Below are 10,286 nucleotides of genomic sequence, written 5' to 3'. Positions count from 1 at the left end.
TTTAAGAAGTATCTAGATGAGCACTCAAAACGCCACAGAATACAAGGCTACGGCCACGTGCTGGAAAATGGAATTAGAATAGATAGGTACTTGATGGCCGGCACGGACATGATGGCCGAAGGGCCTGTTTCTGTGCTGTATAACTCTATGAAACCTCACTGAATTCCAGAGGGTGTGCAGCACTGTCAGAGGTGCTGTCCTTCTAATGAGACTTCAAATAGCGCAACGTTCTCCGAGTATCAACCAAAACATGTCCATTGTGTAGATATGTGCCATATTTGCTTATGAAACGACAGTCACTGCTCCTAAAGTAATTCACTTTAGGTGAATTAAGATGACTTGGTACTATATAACTGGCGAATGCGCAAGAGGTAGCGGGGGACTGTTGGGGTGGGACGGAGGCGGTGATGGCAACCTTTGAGGGGATTTTTGGGTCGAAGTTGTTTTCTGTGATAAATTGAGTAGCTCCATCTTTAATCCTGGCAGCTGCCTGAGTGTCACAGACAGTGACGTTTCAGTGGAAGAGGCTGCATTTGCGCATGTGCTAGTACAGCGTCACCTGGTGGTTGCGTTGTCAGCAAATGCAGCGTTTTAACTTTGGCTCCACGATGACATTTTTTTCCTCAATTAAAATAGGTCTTGAGTGCCTAAATAACTTCTGCACATGTAGCCTTCTGTTCTTCATGAGGATGTTGCCTGCACAATCCCTCCATTGCAGACAATAGCGTACTGACCTGCTCCATGTCTGGCTTCTGCACGAGACCCGATGCAGTACGATACCTTGCAAACCTCTGGAACCATCTCGGCCACTCCTCGGCTTGGTTCAGTCCAGTGACCTTTTCAAAGGTGCAGGCAAAGATTTCTCCATCTTCACTTTGGTTTACTGTGGCCCCCATATAATATTCTGATATCTGTCAAGGCTTAGTACAGAATTTATAAGAATCTGACGGTTAAAATAACCTGAGTTTACTCTACACACCTTGCATTGAAGGTTTCATCGACAACTCTCCATGAGGTGCCGTACAGATTATATTACATCACGTCCTGTGATGATGCACATAGTCTCTTTATATAATCTGCCCAGTAACAACCCAATGTCCACTCTTATATTATTGTACAGATGTGAGAAAAGCTGAGGATGGGAATGGAACGTCTGAATGAAGATTTCATGATGCTGATGATGTAAATGAGGCTGATCTGTTTCCCATTCCACAATCCCTCTTTATTTCTGTGCATGTTCCTCGATGCTGTTTCAACCAAATTGAAAAAGAATCACAAATCCTCCTCTGGAGCCTCAGATGTCTATTAAGAAAAGGCATGGTGGCCAAGTGGTAAGTCGTCAGTCTTGTAAACTGAAGATCACGGGTTCAATCCCCGTCTGTGCCTTATGATTAGTTTCTCACTTTAAATGTGATGTTGCCACAAAAGATGTCTTTTGCATTTGTTTCGGCCATCTGGAAATCAGTGTGATGTTACACTTTATCCTGGACACTGGGAAGAACATGAGGAGTAGCCACATGATTCCTCGAGCCTTCTCTGCCACTGATAGAGTGAAAATAACTGAGGTCCAAGCACTGAACCTTATTACTGTGCATTTGCTTGATATTTAACAGAGCTATTCTATTAATCCCACATCCCGCACTCCTGTCCTTTCCCCCATTGCCCTGTTAGATTTTCCATGTCAGGTAAATATCCAATTCCATTCAGAGTTAACATTGAATCTGCTTCCACTGACCTTTCAGGATTGCATTCCAGACCAGAACAACACACTGCTGAAAAAACAACTTCTGGGAAATGAACCCGGCCAGGTGTTAGATTTAGATGTAGGTGAGCACTTTGGTGACAGTGATCACAATTCGGTTAGGTTTACCTTAGCGATGGGCAGGGACAGGTATATACCGCAGGGCAAGAATTATAACTGGGGGAAAGGAAATTATGATGCAATTAGGCAAGATTTAGGATGCGTAGGAGGGGGAAGGAAACTGCAGGGGATGGGAACAATCGAAATGTGGAGCTTATTCAAGGAGCAGCTACTGCGTGTCCTTGATAAGTATGTACCTGTGAGGCAGGGAGGAAGTTGTCGTGCGAGGGAGCCGTGGTTTACTAAAGAAGTTGAAGCGCTTGTCAAGAGGAAGAAGAAGGCTTATGTTGGGATGAGACGTGAAGGCTCAGTTAGGGCGCTTGAGAGCTACAAGCTAGCCAGGAAGGATCTAAAGGGAGAGCTAAGAAGAGCAAGGAGAGGACACGAGAAGTCATTGGTGGATCGGATCAGGGAAAACCCTAAGGCTTTCTATAGTTATATCAGGAATAAAAGAATGACTAGAGTTAGATTAGGGCCAATCAAGGATAGTAGTGGGAAGTTGTGTGTGGAATCAGAGGAGATAGGGGAAGTGTTAAATGAATATTTTGCGTCAGTATTTACAGTGGAGAAAGAAAATGTTGTTGAGAATACTGAGATTCAGGATACGAGGCTAGATGGGATTGAGGTTCACAAGGAGGAGGTGTTAGCAATTTTGGAAAGTGTGAAAATAGACAGGTCCCCTGGGCCAGATGGGATTTATCCTTGGATTCTCTGGGAAGCTAGGGAGGAGATTGCAGAGACTTTGTCCTTGATCTTTATGTCGTCATTGTCGACAGGAATAGTGCCGGAAGACTGGAGGATTGCAAATGTTGTCCCCTTGTTCAAGAAGGGGAGCAGAGACAGCCCTGGTAATTATAGACCTGTGAGCCTCACTTCGGTTGTGGGTAAAATGTTGGAAAAGGTTATAAGAGACAGGATTTATAATCATCTTGAAAAGAATAAGTACATTAGAGATAGTCAGCACGGTTTTGTGACGGGTAGGTCGTGCCTCACAAACCTTATTGAGTTTTTCGAGAAGGTGACCAAACAGGTGGATGAGGGTAAAGCAGTGGATGTGGTGTATATGGATTTCAGTAAGGCGTTTGATAAGGTTCCCCACGGTAGGCTATTGCAGAAAATACGGAAGTATGGGGTTGAAGGTCATTTAGAGCTTTGGATCAGAAATTGGCTAGCTGAAAGAAGACAGAGGGTGGTGGTTGATGGCAAATGTTCATCCTGGAGTTTAGTTACTAGTGGTGTACCGCAAGGATCTGTTTTGGGGCCATTGCTGTTTGTCATTTTTATAAATGACCTGGAAGAGGGTGTAGAAGGGTGGGTTAGTAAATTTGCAGATGACACTAAGGTCGGTGGAGTTGTGGATAGTGCCGAAGGATGTTGTAGGGTACAGAGAGACATAGATAGGCTGCAGAGCTGGGCTGAGAGATGGCAAATGGAGTTTAATGCGGAAAAGTGTGAGGTGATTCACTTTGGAAGGGGTAACAGGAATGCAGAGTACTGGGCTAATGGGAAGATTCTTGTTACTGTAAATGAGCAGAGAGATCTTGGTGTCCAGGTGCATAAATCCCTGAAGGTTGCTAACCAGGTTAATAGGGCTGTCAAGAAGGCATATGGTGTGTTAGCTTTTATTAGTAGGGGGGTCGAGTTTCGGAGCCACGAGGTCATGCTGCAGCTGTACAAGACTCTGGTGAGACCGCACCTGGAGTATTGCGTGCAGTTCTGGTCACCGCATTATAGAAAGGATGTGGAAGCTATGGAACGGGTGCAGAGGAGATTTACTAGGATGTTGCCTGGTATGGAGGGAAGGTCTTACGAGGAAAGGCTGAGGGACTTGAGGTTGTTTTCGTTGGAGAGAAGGAGGAGGAGAGGTGACTTAATAGAGACATATAAGATAATCAGAGGGTTAGATAGGGTGGATAGTGAGCGTCTTTTTCCTCGGATGGTGATGGCAAACACGAGGGGACATAGCTTCAAGTTGAGGGGTGATAGATATAGGACAGATGTGAGAGGTAGTTTCTTTACTCAGAGAGTAGTAAGGGCGTGGAATGCCCTGCCTGCAGCAGCAGTAGATTCGCCAACTTTAAGGGCATTTTAGTGGACATTGGATAGACACATGGATGAAAATGGAATAGTGTAGGTCAGATGGTTTCACAGCTCGGCGCAACATCGAGGGCCGAAGGGCCTGTACTGCGCTGTAATATTCTAATTCGAAAAAATCACAGTTCGAATTATTTTGTCAATTACTTTAAATGTGTTTCCTCTGGCTACTGACCCTTCTGTCACTGGCAACACTTTCTCCTTCTTCACTCTATCAAAACTCTTCAGGATTTGCATTTCTTGCTGCCTTTGCTGAAATAACAAAGCTGAGCACACATCACCAAAAGGAATATGATTGGCTCTGAATCACATTTATCCTTCCTGTCAATCTGATGTGGACGTTGTATTTTCCCGGAACCAAACAATCTGAGCAGCAAGTGTGGGTTCCAGTGATTCCCACCGCTCTGAGAGAGAGAGGATGTGATAATGAGCCAGATAGAAGAAAGGAGTGAGATCGAGAGTAAAATAGCCCTGGTCTGTTTCTACTAACCCCCGGCCCCCTACTTAAAATGGCATCATTTTCTCCTGCCTCTCCACTTTCTAATCCATTGATTAATGCAATCCTTTCATCTGGAACATAGAACATAGAACAGTACAGCACAGTACAGGCCCGTCGGCCCACGATGTTGTGCCGAACCTTTAACCTACTCTAAGATCAAACTACCTACATACCCTTCATTCTACTATCATCCATGTACCTATCCAAGAGTCGCTTAAATGTCCCTAATGTATCTGCTTCTACTACCACCGCTGGCAGTGCATTTCACGCACCCACCACTCTCTGTGTAAAGAACCTACCTCTGACATCTCCCCGAAACCTTCCTCCATCACCTTAAAATTATCTCCCCTGGTGATAGCCCTTTCTGCCCTGGGAAAAAGTCTCTGGCTATCCACTCTATCTATGCCTCTCATCATCTTGTACCCCTCTATCAAGTCACCTCTCATCCTTCTTCGTTCCAATGAGAAAAGCCCTAGCACCCTCAAACTTTCTTCGTAAAACATACCCTCCAGTCCAGGCAGCATCCTGGTAAATCTCCTCTGCACCTTCTCTAAAGCTTCCACATCCTTCCTATAATGAGGCGACCAGAACTGAACACAATATTCCAAGTGTGGTCTAACCAGGGCTTTATAGAGCTGCAGCATAACCTCGCGGCTCTTAAACTCAATCCCCCTGTTAATGAAAGCCAACACACCATATGCCTTCTTAACAACCCTATCAACTTGGGTGGCAACTTTGAGCGATCTATGGACACGGACCCCAAGATCCCTCTGCTCCTCCACACTACCAAGCATCCTGTCTTTAAGCCTGTATTCTGCATTCAAATTCGACCTTCCAAAATGAATCACTTCACACTTTTCCAGGTTGAACTCCATCTGTCCCTTTAATTCCTGTTTCCTAATCCATTGATGTTTCACAATGTACTGAACTGTCCCAATCCATTGATATAACTCAGTCTATTGAATTTCCCAATCCACTGATATTTTCCAGTCCATTGACTTTCCCAATCCATTAATGGTTCCTGACCATTGACATTCCCAATCCATTAATATTGCCTGTGATTTCAAAGCAACTGTGGAATACAAATAGTATCAGTATTATCAGATACATCGAGACGAGGTGCAATAGCCAAGTGGACAGATGTTGGGTTTATAAAGAAAAAAGCACTGGCTCGATATTTCTCCAGTCTATCACTGGATCTGAACTCTCAACCTACTGTATTTCTGTGGGTCTGCTGACTTGTAGATGTGAAGAACCATTGGATGTTTCTCAATCCTCTGACTTTTCTCATTCTTGTGCCATATTTGTTCCTTTGGGTTCACCAGTGAAGAAAATTATTCCCTATTACATTTGGTGAAGACTTTAATAACCTCACATCCTTGTGTCTCACCATCTCAGGTCAAACTCCCAACAGAAACTTTAAACATTTAACTATTCTGCTGGAAACATTTTCAAGAGCGCAGCCATTCCTTCATTACGCTTCCTTCTTTGACATGTGATTGACAAATATGTGTGTAATGGAGAGAGAGAGAGTGAAAAAAAAAGAGAGAGAGAGTGCGATAGAAAGTTAGAGGACCAGCTAAAGACAGACAGAGAGAGAGAGGCAGAGAGAGGTAAAGCGATAGACAGAGAGAGAGAGAGAGAGAGAGAGAAGGAGAGAGAGTCATTGAGTCATGGAGTCACTACAGTACAGGAAGTCATTTTGCCCATCAAGCCCATGTAAATCAATCCATTCAGTCCCATTCCCCCGCTCTATCCCCATCGCCCTGTAAGTTATCTAAACCTGTCATATTTATTATAATCTTGTACATGTCTATCAAATCTCCCCTCAATCTCCTTTGCTCCAAGGAGAACAACCCCAGCTTCTCCAACCTAACCTTACAGCTAAAATCCCTCATGTCTGGAACCATTCTGTTAAATCTCCTCCACCCTCTCAAGGACACTCACATCCCTCCAAAAGTGTGTTGACTAGAACTGGATGCAATTCTCTGGTTGTGGCCCAACTAGAGATTTATACAGGTTCAGCATTACTTCCATACTTTTGTACTCAGTACCTCTATTTATGAAGCCCAAAATCCCATATGCTTTGCTAACTACTTTCTCAATGTGTCCTGCCACCTTCAAAGAACTATGCATATGAATCCCCAGGATTTTATTCCTAAAAATATGCTTTCTTCATATAAATCTGTAAAAAATGCATTATACAACAGTTCAAAACAGCACCAAGTTGACATTCCAAAAAGTGCAAAGGAAATCAGTTTTCTTCAATACAGGAGTGAGTTGCCTCACAAACCTTCCATTCCATTTTACCTGACATGGACATTTTACAGCAAAACCATATCTGGTGTATACAGCACGAGGGGTTTCCAATGAGTCCAGCTGCCCAGTTCACTATGGCGGGGGGACCTTACACAGTGGTCTTTCCCCATTGAGCCTTTGCAGTGGCTACCCCAAGCTTTAGTGCGTCCCTCAGCACGTAGTCCTGGACCTTGGAATGTGCCAGTCTGCAGAACACGGTCGTGGACAACTCTTTGTGCTGCAAGACCAGCAGGTTTCGGGCAGACCAAAGAGTGTCTATCACCACATTGATGGTCCTCCAGCAGCAGTTAATGTTTGTCTCGGTGTGCATCCCTGGGAACAGCCCGTAGAGCACAGACTCCTGTGTTACAGAGCTGCTTGGGATGAACCTCGACAAAAACCACTGCATCTCTTTCCACACCTGCTTTGCAAAGACACATTCCAGAAGGAGGTGGGCAACTGTCTCTTCTCCACCGCAGCCACCTCGAGGGCCGCGTGTGGAGGGGGCGAGACTTCGGGCATGCAGGAAGGATCTGACAGGAAGGGCTCTTCTCACCTCCAGCCAAGCTACATCTTGGTGCATGTTTGAAAGTTCTGGTGATGAGGCATTCTGCCAAATGACTTTGGCAGTCTGCTCGGGGAACCATCCGACCGGATCCACCATCTCCTTTTCCCGTAGGGCCGTGAGGACATTCCGTGCAAACCACTGCCTGATGGATTGGTGGTCAAAGGTGTTTTCCCGCAGAAACATTCCCACGAAGGATAGCTGGTACGGTATGGTCCAACTGGATGAAGCGATCAACGGCAATGTGACCAGACCCATCCTTCGCAACACCTCAGCACATCGTGACACTTGGTGTTTGTGTACTGGGGCTCCACACACAGCTTGGTGCAGCTGCACACGAAGGTGGTCATCAGGATGAGGGCGACGTTGGGTACATTTTTCCCGCCCTTGTCCAGAGGTTTGAACATCGTGTCCCTCCCGCCCTGGTCCATTTTAGATCTCCAGATGATGCAGTTGAAGTCACCGCCTGGGATGACCGGCCTGGACGTCGCCAGCAGCAGTGGGAGCTGCTGGAAGACGGTCAGCCGCTCGCTGCGTTGTACCGGGGCGTACAAGTTGATCAACCAGAGCGGAGCGTTGTTGTACATCACGTCTGCTACGAGGAGGCGGCCGCCCACCACCTCCTTAACTTAGGAGATGGTGAAGTTACCTCCCCGCAGCAGAATACCCAGGCCGGAGGAACGGCAGTCATTACCCCCCGACCAGATCGATGGCCCGTGGGACCACCATCGCGACCACTGCCTGTAGCTGCTGAGGTGTGGTATTCCACACTCCTGCAGAAACAGTAGGTCAGCTTTGACCTTGGCAAGGTAATCCAAGGTTGAAACACATCGCGTAGTAGATTTAATGCTACGCACATTAATGGAAGCAATTCTTACACCCATTTTTTACTAAAAATTAGTTGTTTCTTCCCATACCATTTGTCCTCGCCTCCTTGATGAAGGGTCACTGACCCGAAACGTTAACTCTGCTTCTCTTTCCACAGATGCTGCCAGACCTGCTGAGTGGTTCCAGCATTTCTTGTTTTTATTTCAGATTTCCAGCATCCGCAGTATTTTGCTTTTATCTCGCGGTCTCTTGCTGGTTTGCTCAGTACCTTTCTCTGTCTGTTCATTTCTGAGTCCTGATAATATCTTCCTGGTTTTCTGTGTGTCTTTCTCTGCCTGCCTCATTGTCGGTGCTGTTACTCCGTGTCCTTGTGTCATTGTGCAGTGAGGGTGAGTCCGTCAGCACGTGTGTTGCTGAGTCCGGGATTCTTGAGAAATCCGACAACAATGCTATTTTTCTAAAAACATTGGGGAATGAACATATTTCACTAACGGGCAGCTGAAATTGAAAAGAGTAGTTAGCAGAGTGGTGCAGCGGAAGTGCGCTGGGCCCATAACCCAGCGATCAATGGATCGAAACCATTTTCCGCTATTTATGTTTGGTAATAATACAAACAGTTCACTTTCAAAACATCAAGTATTTCCCCATAATAACAAGATGCTTCCAAAGGCACTCTATTGCAATCAGCTTCTTCTTTATTGTGAACACATCAATCAGTAACAAATCACTTTTGCTCACACGAACACAAGCTGCAAACACGGACCAGCCGAGTCTCACCCACTTTGTCAACCCCTTCCTGCAGAGCCTCCTCTCCATCACCAGATGGTGATGTTGGCCACAATAAAACCAGGACAAATGGTCACAGTGAGGAGACGGTCAGTAACAGAAAATAAAACAATAACAGGGAAAACCTTTACACAACAACAAGGTACATCTTTACACAACAGAAAACATATTTACACAACAGGAAATACCTTTAGATAACAGGGAGAACACAATCATACAAATGCCTTGTTTCTCCATCTCAGTCTCGTTGCCTCTCTCTCTGTCCCTCACTTTTGCTTCCTCACAGTCTATTCTTGGTTTTCTGTGTGTTTTTCTCTCTGTCCCGTTGTCGATGGTGTTACTCAGCGTCCTTGTAACATTGTGTAGCCAGGCTGAGCCTCCCAACGCCTGTGTTGCTGTAATAAAAACAGAAAATGCTGGAAATGCTCAGTCGGTCTGGCAGCATCTGTGCAGAGAGAAACAGTTAACAGTTCAGGTCTGTTTCCTTAGCTCACATTAACTTTGTTCTCTCTCCACAGATGCTGCCAGACCTGCTGATTATTTCAAGCATTTTCTGTTTATGTTTCAGATTTCCAGCATCTGCAGTATTTTGCTTTTGTACGTGTGTTGCTGTGTCTGGGACTGTTTGAGTGCAATGCTATTGCTTTATAAACAGCGTTGAAACAAACATTTATCTCGTTAACACACAGCACTAATACACAGCTGGATATAAACAGCAGCCTGCAGCAGAGGGTGCAGTGGAAGTTTATTAACACAAATAATTCACCAGCACTATATTTACTGCTATCCCCAATCACACCACACTTCATCTTAACACGTTTTACTCTTTATTTACATCAACTTCTTCCTTCCAGTAATCACTTCAATTTGGAACACAGCTTCCAAATCACCTTTATTCACAAACCCGAACACACATCAGCCCAGACTTTCCCATTTCTGTCAACCCATTCCTGCATCACTGCCTCTCCACCAACAGTTGTTGCTAGAATCATACAATCATAGAATGGCGACAGCACAGAAGGAGGCCATTCAGCCTGTCGAACCCGTGCTGGCTCTCTGTTGGAGCAACTCACCTCATTTCACTCCCCAGTCAGTTCAATTTTGGAGGTGGGAAAACTTCTCGAAAGAATAATTCGGGACAAAATTAATAATCCGATGGACAAATGTGGGTTAATTCAAGAAAGCCAGCATGGATATCTTAAGGGAAAGTCATGTTTAACTGTCCTGCTGTAGTTTTTTGATGAGGTAACAGAGAGGGATGATGAGGGTAATGCTGTTGATGTGGTGCACATGGACTTTCAAAAGGTCTGGCAGCATCTGAAAGGTCACTGACCTGAAACGTTAACTTTGCTTCT

At 45.2% G+C, this 10,286-nt stretch overlaps 1 non-coding gene across 1 annotated transcript; it reads left to right on the top strand.

The window, feature by feature from the left end:
• Nucleotides 1-1,314: 1,314 nt before the first annotated feature.
• Nucleotides 1,315-1,386, top strand: trnat-ugu (transfer RNA threonine (anticodon UGU)). Its single transcript has one exon. It is a non-coding gene; the product is annotated as a tRNA-Thr (tRNA).
• The last annotated feature ends 8,900 nt before the right edge of the window (nucleotides 1,387-10,286 follow it).

The sequence above is a fragment of the Heterodontus francisci genome, unplaced genomic scaffold, assembly GCF_036365525.1.
Source record: "Heterodontus francisci isolate sHetFra1 unplaced genomic scaffold, sHetFra1.hap1 HAP1_SCAFFOLD_51_2, whole genome shotgun sequence".
NCBI classification, from domain to species: domain Eukaryota; kingdom Metazoa; phylum Chordata; class Chondrichthyes; order Heterodontiformes; family Heterodontidae; genus Heterodontus; species Heterodontus francisci.
Note: the sequence above shows the minus strand (reverse complement) of the source record. Positions and strands in the feature narration are given on the sequence as shown.